At 50.8% G+C, this 10,008-nt stretch overlaps 1 protein-coding gene and 1 long non-coding RNA gene across 7 annotated transcripts in view; both read right to left on the reverse strand.

Moving 5' to 3' along the window:
• The window catches only part of LOC111827452, a 9,941-nt gene extending 6,576 nt beyond the window's left edge, over positions 1–3,365 (reverse strand). Inside the window, exon 1 of the long non-coding RNA XR_002831031.1 lies at positions 3,231–3,365. This is a non-coding gene — a long non-coding RNA (uncharacterized LOC111827452). The remainder of the gene's footprint in view (positions 1–3,230) is intronic.
• TSPAN9 (tetraspanin 9) overlaps positions 1–10,008 on the reverse strand; it is a 203,567-nt gene that overhangs the window by 28,914 nt on the left and 164,645 nt on the right. The window lies entirely within an intron of this gene.

The raw sequence follows: 10,008 nt of genomic DNA on the forward strand, positions 1-10,008 counted from the left end.
CACACACACACACACACACACACACACACACACATACATACACACACACCATTCTGGTGAGAGATGTTGATAACAAGGGAGGCTATGCATGTAGGGGGTGGGGAGGGAATATATGGGAAATCTCTGTAACTTCCTCTCAATTTTGTTGTAAACCTAAATCTGATATATATTTTTAAAAAAGCTCTTAAAAAAAAAGGTGGGTGACCAGCTAACAGCTCTGCCTTCAAGGATGTAACTGGCAAGAGCAAGACTGTTCTTCAACTCAAGCTAACTATAAGAAGCAGATGCCCACACCGCAGATATACTAAGAGGGGGTCCAGCTTTGTTCCTATACGGTCTGCACCTCTACTGAGCCTGACCCTCATCTCTGGCCTGGTGAGAATGCTGACTGCCCAATACTGCCATATCTTCAAGGCTTCACTGATTTGCTTCATCTAAAGCAGTGGTTCTCAACCTTCCTAATGCCGCGACACTTTAATACAGTTCCTCATGTTGTGATGACCCCCAATTTCATTGTTACAAATTGAACATAATTAAAGCATAGTGATTAATCACAAAAACAATATGTAATTATATATGTGTTTTCCGATGGTCTTAGGCGACCCCTGTGAAAGGGTCGTTCGACCCCCAAAGGGGTCGCGACCCACAGGTTGAGAACCGCTGATCTAAAGCATGTTTGTCTAAAAGATACTCACCTTATTCTAAGAGTAACTTAAAGGGAAAGGTTCCCTGACTTCTGGGTTATGGGCTAGATACCCCAAGAAGTATCTTCTGAAAGCTAGTCACTCTTCTGCAGCCATAAAAGGGAAATCCCATTGGTGATTCTATGAAACTAAAACAGGCCCCCTCTGGCCTTGTCCCTTTGGGGTGGCACAGGGACAATCTCACGAATATGGTGGCAAAGGGCTGAGTGGGGAGAAAGTGCTAGAGAAAAGTTTAATAATAGAGTTGGGTTGGGCGCAGCCCGTTTCCTTTTTCAGTTGCCCTGACCGGCTGCTCCCATTACGCGATGTGGCTGAGGCAGGGCGAGTCAGCTGCTGTGGAGACTCAAACCCAGGTCAGCCTGGGGGCCACGTCTCCTCAGGCCACCTCTGTGCAGGGTCCACATGCCACAGTCAGATGAGGCCCATGCACAAACTCACTGGGCTCACCTAACGCAGCCTCTCTATAAAAAGCCCGGAGCTGGCCGGGTAGACAGCCAGGCCGGAAGCCCCAAGGTTGACTGTCCTGCACCCATCGGCCTTCCAGCCCAGCCACGTGCCTTGCCCTCATTGTCTCTCTTGACTGTAGACTGCTATTTTGGGCTCTGGGGGACAAAGGGGAGCTGATGACTGCAGCAAGAAGCCCACATGGTGGGCAGGTTGGCGACAGGGCAGCTGCTGCCCTCTCTCCAGCCTCTCCCCGTCCCTTGGAAACCAACAAATACCATTCACTCAACAGTCAACATACGTGTGTGTATGGCCTGTGCACTGGGCTCCAGGCTGTGTGTTTTAGGTGTATTATTCCATCTACTCTCATACCAGTCTGAGGAGGCAGGCTCTATTATCCAAGACCCATCAGTAGGGCCAGGGTCAGCTCCCAGCTTTCTGATTCCTGTACCTCCACTCCCCTCAAGGACATCAGAATCATCCAAGAAAGTTCCCAACATTGCAGATGCCCATCAGCATCTCCAGAGTTGTAACCACTCATCTGCCCAGCCAGGACACAGCAGAGAGAAATATCCCCAGGGACACGCTGCCCCTAGAGACCTGGCATGTTGTGGCCCCTCCCCACTTCTCCTCAGAAATGAGCACCAGTATCCCACCCCGATGACGGAGTTCTGGGGGCAGAGCCAGATTCCAATCCTGACCTGGTGCTCTGTGGACCTTTACTATTTTCCACCTCAGCTGATCTGGGCTGATTGGTGGCTTGTCCTCTCTGGGCTTCAGCATCATTACAGGTACAATTGTCCATGATGGCATTCTGTGAATTCTCCATGGGCCATGCAAGTCACAGCAGTCAAGCACTGACTGTGGCAGGCCCCCTTCCTTCATACCATTACCTCACTGCTCCCCACTGCAACCTAGGAGGTGGGGTATCACTTCCATCCCCCTTCACGGATGAGAAACCGAGGCTCAGAGAGATTAAGGAACTTGCCCAGAGAGAGGCGTGGCAAGTCAAATCCAAATCCAAGATCTTAAGCACCAGGCTAGAGTGGATCCTTCATTGGAGCTTGTGTCTGCTCATAGTGGGCTGCGGCTGGTGGGGAGAGTGACTTTAGCCAACAGAGCAGGATGACCGGGGCACAGTAGATGTCCCAGATGTTGAGAACCATCCTCCGAGTCCTAGGAGCACTTGGACAGGCAGGACAGATCCACGTGAGCCCCATTTTCCAGATGGGGAGAATAAACAGGGTAGTCAAGCAGCTGGCTCATACAACTATCACAGCAACACAGAGGAATGTAGGACAAACCAGTCTCCCTACGCCAGTCCAGGGTCCACCATGTAGTTCTTCTGGACTGCTCTAAAATAGCCCTATCTCCCACCCCTGTGTCCTCCCCAAAGACAGGTGTCCACTGGCCCATCGAGGGGGAAAGTGACAAGCCCAGCAGCCCGACATGGCCCCACAAGGGAAGGGTCCTCAACTCAGCCCGAGAGGCACCTCTCTCCATTCCCTTCAGTTTAAAATAGGCCACCAGGATGCCTGCCAAGATCCAATGCTCTTGGCGAACAGGAGGGTTACACAGGGTGGGGCAAAAATAGGTTTACAGTTGTGAGAACACAAAACACAGAGTTCAGTCTTGTATTATTATTTATTAATCATTATGTTTGTATTTTCCATAGAAACAGCTGTACACCTGCTTTTGCCTGACCCTATATTTCTGGCTGTGCCCCATGAAACGCTGAACTGGGGAAGGCTTCCCAAACCAACAGCTGACCCTGGCTGTGATGACAAGACGATCCTGAGAGAGTGGGCCCGGGGCCCAGCTAGCGCCCAGCTAGCGGCAGGCTCTCTGCATGAGTACAGTAGGTGGGGCTCTGAGAGCACGCCAACTGCTATACAAGGACATGGCTGGGGGGAGCCCAGGGGGCTGGGATTTCTCCCTGGCCCCAGCAAGAGCTCACACTCGTGCAGGCATGTGCGCACACCTGCCGCGGATGAACATTCCTGCATGCCATTCCCTGGCCTGGAATGGGCTTCCCCCTCTGGCTGCCATCACCATTCTATCCAAACGCCGTTCTCGTCTCACCTGCTCCAGGAAGTCTTGCCAGAGGCTCCACCTCTCTCCAGCCACACCGGCACTGAAGGGCACGAAAGCCATGCTGCCCATGGGAATGGGTGTTGGAACTGCAGGTGTTTGGTCTGAGAGGGCTTAGGGGATGTGGCGAGGAACATGGTGCAAGTCTTAAATACAAGAAGGACTGACATGGTTCAGTGTCCGGGCTTATTCTATGAGACTCTGGAGGGCAGAATAGAGTCCCCAAGGGTTAGAACCCATGAGATGAAAAACGATCCCTTGGTCGCACTCTCCCAGAACCCAGAACTGACCGACATGGTGGCTGCCACTAGAAGGCTGGGTGGAGACCCCATGGCCTCCTGCAGGAACCTCTGCTTTGGGGCGGGGGCTGTCCCAGCTACTTCCTGCTCTGTGTTTCCATATTACATGGGAACTCTCTGAGAACAGGGTCCTCTTTCTGGTCAGCTCTCCCAACTCAGAGCCCAGTGGGCACTCAGCAGAGTGCCGAGTGTTAATGGTCAAAGTGGGGGCAGGAAGGCAGGCATCCTGGGGTGGGAGGCACTGAGAACCCACTGTCCTCTGTGTCCTCCTATTCTTTTTTTTCTATATATTTTGTTAATGATTTCAGAGAGGAAGAGAGGAGAGATAGAAACATCAATGATGAGAGAGAATCATTGATCAGCTGTCTCCTGCGCGCCCCCTACTAGGGATTGAGCCTGCAACCCGGGCATGTGCCCTTGATCAGAATCGAACTTGGGACCCTTCAGTCCCCAGCCCGATGCACTATCCACTGAGCCAAACTGGCTAGGGCTGTGTCCTTCTATTCTTTATAATTAAAGGTGTCCTTTGGAACAAAAGACTCTCCTCCCACATATACACCTAGAAACTCATCAAAAGGTGAACAGTAGTTATCTCTGGACAACAGCATTATGAGTGATTTTAATTTATGCACTTTTTTACTTCTTCATTATTTTCAATATTCTACAATGACCACATACTAATTCTAAATCAGAAATAAAAAAATTTTTAAAAAACAACTTCTGCCCTGGATGGTATTTCTCAGTGGTTAGAGCATCAGCCCATGGGTTTGATTCCCCGTCAAGGGCACATACCGGGGTTGTAGGTTTCATACCTGGCCCCAGTCGAGGCGTGTGCAGGAGGCAACCAATCGATATGGCTTTCTTACATTGATGTTTCTCTCTCACTCTCTGTGTCTCTCTTTCCCCTCTCTGTCTCCTCCTCCCTCCCTCCCATCTACTCTCTTTAACAACAACAAAAAAAAAATCAATGGAAAAAAATAACCTCGGGTGAGGATTAACAAAAAAGTTTTTGAATTAAAAAATAAAAAGAACCAACTTCATTCTCCCCTCTCAGATACCCCCATCATTAGTCAAGATCAGCCCCTCAGAAACCTCTACCATCCCCTTCCCCACGCCATTCCCTGGCACAGTCGCACACACCAGGGGAGAGAGGCAGGATGCAAGTGTATTGCATTTCTAGGTCAACTCCCTGCTGGGAAAGTAACAGCACTTGACTTCCCTGTCTTTCAGGTGGGACGCCTGTGTGACAGCATGTGGCACCCAGCAGCTGCACACTGAATGTTATTTTCCTTCTCAAGGTCCTGAAAGTGGTCTCTGCCATTTCTGGTCATGTGGCCAAGGCTCCCTAACCACTCCAAGGACAGCCTTCGATCTTTAACATGCCTGCAGCCTCTTTAAGGAACCCTTGATGGCTCCGCAGTAGAATGAGACAGAGGTGTGCAAGGGGAGACAAGCTCCAGCAGATGTGGGGGAAGAGATGGGACGGAGGTGCCAGTCTGGTCAGAGACCAAATGGAGGGGCAGGAGCAACTGGCCTGTGGTCAGAAGTCTCCCTTCATTCTCCTGGCTGGGCCCACCCCCCACTTTGCCAATTCTGAGCAATGCTTATTGAAATGCAGTCTACAGAGGGTACCTATTCCTTTTTGGTTGTATTTTAAAGTCACAAACTAGAAGCTTCTAGAGACCCCTCGTTGCTTTCTATGTTGTGGGGGGTGAGGTCAGTACCCTCAGGCCCTGCCTGTGTAACACTCCCTTGTTTATTATAACTGATCTGCTGTAGCGGTAACCTTCCTCAGGACAGTGTGAACCACTGTGCACTAGTGATAACCGCTGCTCCAACTCGCTACTGCATGAAGCTGGTGTGTTGTGGTAGGAGTGCAGGGGTGAGGAGGGCGGGGCTTTGCTGTGGGGACTAGGTAAGTGGGTAACAGTTGGGAGTTTGGGACCATTGGAGGGGAGAGAGAGAGAGAGAGAGAGAGAGAGAGAGAGAGAGAGAGAGAGAAAGGGAGAAAGAAAAAATTTAAAACAAAAAGGAACTCATGATGGTATGAAGCCAACAATCAACAGTCAGAAGATCCTTCAGAACTCTGATACTCTGATCTTGGGATGGATGGTACTGATCACACACATCATTGTGACAACTCCCAAAACGTGGGGGCAGGGGAGGGGTGGGGAACGATGAGAAAGAAAGAGGAGAAGAAAAGAGAGGCCAGATGAGATGAGAGAGTATGTGAACCAGAGCACAGTGACATCCCCACGGGCCACCCTGTCTGCCTCACTCCACCTTCAGTCCCTCCCAGCTGCAAGCCCCTTCTTCAGGGCAGGTCGACGTGCACATCACAGTCATTACCCTGGCCGTCCTGGGCCTGGTAACCTATGATCTGCACAGAGGCCCGAGAGCCGAGCTCTGCATACCTCCAGCGCTCCGTCATAGCACCAAGAAACGCTTCTCATGTCACAGACACGATGCCTGAGCCAGCTAACCTGGGATGGGCCATATCTGTGGCTGCTGATAAGCTGACCTCAGCACGGACAGCGGAGCCTGGGGTGGGAGCAGAGACAGGGCTTCTCGTGGTGCGTCTGTGCAGCGGGAGTGTTCCTGTGTGTGTCAGCTGTGGCAGAGCCACGGGAGGAGGGAAATGGCCCTGCCCTCGAGGTGCCCCACCTCTAATGGGGAGACTCCCTCTCACACAGCAAACACACCAGACACACACAGGCAAGTGAGAAAGTGAGACGTGCAGTCGATGTCTAAAAAGCTGTGAACTCCTCATTCTGGGAAAACAAAGCTGAAGGGGGATTAGATCAAAATTTGTAACATCATGAAGGAGATGACAGAGCCAACACAGACCTACCAGACACATTCCGAAATAGAATCTCAGGCATCCCTGAAGCTTGAAAGAAACCATCTGAGGACAAATAAAAGGCAGCTCAGCTTTACACAATGGGCAGAGGCAACGGACTCCCTGTCAGGCAGGTGGCACAGGATAAAAACATGGCCTAAGATCAAGAGAGCTCAGGTAAATGCATGGATGACAGAACCACATGGACCATTAAAGGAGGCAGGGATGCCGGGGCACCAGTGACCTTCACTGAGCACTGAGAGACGGGCCGCTCACCTAGCATGGGTAGCCCTGCCCAGGCACCACGTGGGAGGAGAAGGAGCAGGCGTATTGCTCAACACGGTGTGGAGGAGAGGAAAGCACACAGGACTCTGAGTCAGACTTGGGAGTTCAACTCCTCGCTCTATCACTCACTCGAGGGCTTTGATCAGACTACATAACCTCTCTGGGGCTGTTTCCTCATTTGCAAAATGAAGGTAAGAATGTCTTCCATGTAGGGATAACATGAGGATAAAACCAAATACCACATGAGAATCCCGGGGATAGTGCCTGTCATGTGGGAGGCACGCAGCAAGTAGCCACTAACCATGATCCATATTCACTTGACGGATAAATCAGATGTGAACATGCCCACAGGAACATCAGCATGCACTTAAATAACCAAGGTACGAGTGAAAACTATTAAGGATTGTAAGAGACAGAGAGAGTGGAAGAAGAGCTAAGAGATTCTACCTTGAGGAGTCATGGAAGAAGTGGCACTTGAGATGAAAACTTCAAGGAAAAGAGGATGGGCATGTAATATAGAGATAATTGGTATGGAAAGACTCATGGACAGGGAGGAGAGTGGGAGCCATATAGCAACATGGACAGGAAGTGGAACAGAAAAGGACATCTGAGCACTTCCTGTGGACCAATCAGGGTGCTGTGTGTGACAGGCAGGAACAGGGAACTGTGAGGGGTGTGTGTGGTCTGCAGGGTGCCTGAAGTCATCAAGAGAGTGACTCAAGGTTGAGAGGCACAGGCGATGGAGATGGAGGAGCATGAGCTCTGCTAGTTTCTGAGGGGTGTTGGTGGTGGTGGTGGTAGTGGAACCTCGTGTGGGAGTGGAGAAGAAGAATCCAGCAGCTGTGAATAGAATGAACTAAGAGAAACTGGGGACAGGGAGATCAGCAGAGAACCTAATGAGTGGGCAAGGAGTGAGCAAGTGAATCCTGAGCTAGGGAAATAGCTGTGCAAATGGACAGGTGGGGCCAAGGGGAGGGGCTGACAGAGGTTTGGAGCCTGAGAGCTGAACAGGCAATGGACCTGTTACTAAACCAAACAATAGAGGACCAAAGAGGGCTTCTGAAGGAAGAAGATGAAACTAGTGTAAAGAATCAGTGGAAGGTGCACATGGAGAGACCGAGAAGCAAGTGGAAGTGTGGAGAGAGAAGTCTGCAGATCTGGTGTCAGAAGATCCAGCCCAGCCACATTGTATCTTCAAAGTTAAATCCTTTTGGGGTATAACCAAACAAACTGTCACTTAATCATTCTGTGCTTTGGTTTTATCATCCAAAAAATGAATGAATTATTCCACTTCACGGATGATTGTAAAGAGCAGACGTAATATATGTAAAGATGTAAACTACACAAGCACTTTATGAATGTCGGATGTTATTATCAGAGTTCAAGGCTGAAACCAAGAGGCTGGACAGCTTTGACAAGGGACAAAGAGAAGAGTAAGAAGGGAAAGGGCCAGGGGGGGAATTCTCATGGATGTTAGGTCAGGGCAAAAAGCAACCCTGGAGAAAGTGAAGAAGCAGAAGAAAAACCAGGAGAGCATGACATCTCAAAAGTCAAAGAAAGAGAGCGGTATCTCCCAGAAAGGGCACCTATGCTGCCAGCCCTGGCCGGCACCACCCAGTGTTCCACAAGGAACAACTCCCTCATCTGTCCCGAAAAGGAGGACAATTTCAAAGGTAAGTAGAGTACCTGCCAAGGGGAATCTCAGCCGCTTGAAGAAAGTAACGATACGGGGTGTGCGTGTTCCTGGGAGGGAGATCTCATCAAAATCCCAGGGAACAGACATCAGCAGCAAAGAGGCATTCAGGAGCCATCCGCTCCCTGATTACAATGAAGGGGCTGTTGCTCTGATGTGCAGAAGTTGAGCAAATCTATGGGGGTGGGGACAGTGGCAGGAAGACAGGCTGACTGTCATTTGACTAAGAGGCAAACTTTTAATCCATCATCCTCCACACCCTGCCATGCTCCCCACTGGGGAGCGTGCCCCAAAGGTACATACTGCTCTGATCTGGCAAAAGAAGTTGATAGGCTGGGGGACAGTCAGAGAGAGCAGGGAGGCATTTCTGCAGGATAGTGAAGGAGCTCTCCCCTGTGAGTCTGGGAGCCCAGCAGCGGGAAACAAACAGCCCAGAGGGAGGTCCATAAGGAAGCAGGGTGCAGGGCTGACACTGAGATCAACTGGGCAGGCACCAGGATGGCAGCTCACCTGGATCTGAACCTTCCAGGCCGGCCTGTCCTCAAAACCAGACAGTCGCCCTAACCGGTTTGGCTCAGTGGATAGAGCATCGGCCTGCGGACTCAAGGGTCCTGGGTTCGATTCCGGTCAAGGGTATGTACCTTAGTTGCGGGCACATCCCCGGTGGGGAGTGTGCAGGAGGCAGCTGATCGATGTTTCTCTCTCATCGATGTTTTTGGCTCTCTATCCCTCTCCCTTCCTCTCTGTATAAAATCAATAAAATATAAAAACAAAACAAAACAACAACAAAAAACAGTCAACACAAACGAGAGATGGCGGTAGAGAATGAAGTTGCCATGTCTGCTCAGTGGGTGCCCGGGCGCCTCTCTGTGGACTGGAACACCGCATTTCTCTCGTGGTCTCTTTCTCCTCCATGGCTGTTTCTGGGAGGCTTTGACACCTTGCCAGTCATTTTGGCCTGACACTCTCTAAGGGCTTCCTGTGCTTTCTCCTGCTCTGAAGACAGAGAACTGAAGCAGAAAGGACTCCGGAGGGCTTCTGGTCCCATCGCCTGCCTCCAAGCTGGCCTCTACTCCGACATCACAGATGGCTGGCAACCCTCACTTTTCTTCAGGGGGGCGAGTGGGCCAGCAAATCCCATCAGCTGTAACCAGAGTAACTGAATCGCCACTCTCTTACTATGCCTGTGGTAAACTCCACAAGACTTTGTCAAATCGTTTCTGAGATAGCTTTCACTGCTCACGGCCAGGCCTAGGACAGTCCCAGTCATTCCCAAGATGCCTTCTCAATAAGCGCAATGGAGTTCAACACACACATTTACTGAGCATCTTCTATGAGCCTGGCATGTGAGCACTCCTCTTCTCTGTCCTGGGCAAACCCATACCCTTCCTTCCACCATTCCCCTAGGGCAGTGGTCGGCAAACCGTGGCTCGTGAGCCACATGCAGCTCTTTGGCCTCTTGAGTGTGGCTCTTCCACAAAATACTGACTTCTGCGCATGGACCATGAAGTTTCAATCGCACTGTATGTGTGTGCCCACACGTGGTATTTTGTGGAAGAGCCACACTCAAGGGGCCAAAGAGCCGCATGTGGATCGCAAGCCGCAGTTTGCCAACCACTGCCCTAAGGCCATGCTTCTTTTCAATTTCCCTTC

The sequence above is a fragment of the Myotis lucifugus genome, unplaced genomic scaffold (assembly GCF_000147115.1).
Source record: "Myotis lucifugus unplaced genomic scaffold, Myoluc2.0 scaffold_167, whole genome shotgun sequence".
Classification (NCBI taxonomy): domain Eukaryota; kingdom Metazoa; phylum Chordata; class Mammalia; order Chiroptera; family Vespertilionidae; genus Myotis; species Myotis lucifugus.